General features: G+C 38.8%; 1 non-coding gene across 1 annotated transcript; it reads right to left on the minus strand.

Moving 5' to 3' along the window:
• Window positions 1-637: 637 nt before the first annotated feature.
• On the minus strand, window positions 638-745 carry LOC127740230 (small nucleolar RNA R71). Its single transcript, XR_008000911.1, has one exon. It is a non-coding gene; the product is annotated as a small nucleolar RNA R71 (small nucleolar RNA).
• Between the last annotated feature and the right edge of the window lie 223 nt (window positions 746-968).

The raw sequence follows: 968 nt of genomic DNA on the forward strand, positions 1-968 counted from the left end.
TAAATCCCTTTTCCATTCAAGCAATTTACATTTCTTGCAATTTAAGTTACTACAATTTACATATCTTGCACTTTAAGTTTCAGTCATTTAATTTCTTGTTCTTAAAAATTCAGCATTTTTACTTTCCTGCTCTTTAATTTACTGCAATTCTCCCTTCTCTCTTTACATTCCAAGCAATTTAGTTTCTGTCAACGATAAACCACTCAACCAATATTTGATTTGCTTGACTAAATCAACCACTAAACTAAAATTGCTCAATCCTTCAATCCCTGTGGGATCGACCTCACTCCCGTGAGTTTTATTACTTGATGCGACCCGGTACACTTGCCGGTGAGTTTTGTGTTGGATCGTTTTCCATTTCTGTTGGATCGACCTCACCCTTGTTCATAACAATTGCTCATTTGGAGGAAGTGCTCAAGAAGACCCCAATCAACATCTAACCACCTTCCTGAGAATATGTGACACTGTGAAGTCTAATGGAGTCTACCCGGATGTCTATAGGCTGCTTTTGTTCCCTTTTTCACTCAGGGAAAAAGCATCCAAGTGGCTTGAATCCTTTCCAAAGGAGAGCTTAATAAATTGGGAAGAAGTGGTGAACAAGTTTTTAGCAAGATTCTATCCTCCTCAAAGAATTAACAGGCTGAGAGCTAAGGTGCAAACTTTTAGGCAACAAGATGGTGAGACTCTCTATGAGGCATGGGAGAGGTTCAAGGACTTAACAAGAAGATGCCCACCAGATATGTTTAATGAATGGGTTCAACTTCACATTTTCTATAAAGGTCTCTCTTATGAATCAAAAAGGCTGTAGACCATTCCTCAAGAGGCTCTCTAAACAAGAAGAAAACCATTGAAGAAGCCATACATATCATTGAGACGGTAGCTGAGAATGACTACTTATATGCCTCTAAAAGAAGCAACACTCGAGGAGTAATAGAGCTGAACCACATGGATGCATTGCTAGCTCAAAA

Source organism: Arachis duranensis, chromosome 6 (assembly GCF_000817695.3).
Source record: "Arachis duranensis cultivar V14167 chromosome 6, aradu.V14167.gnm2.J7QH, whole genome shotgun sequence".
NCBI lineage: Eukaryota > Viridiplantae > Streptophyta > Magnoliopsida > Fabales > Fabaceae > Arachis > Arachis duranensis.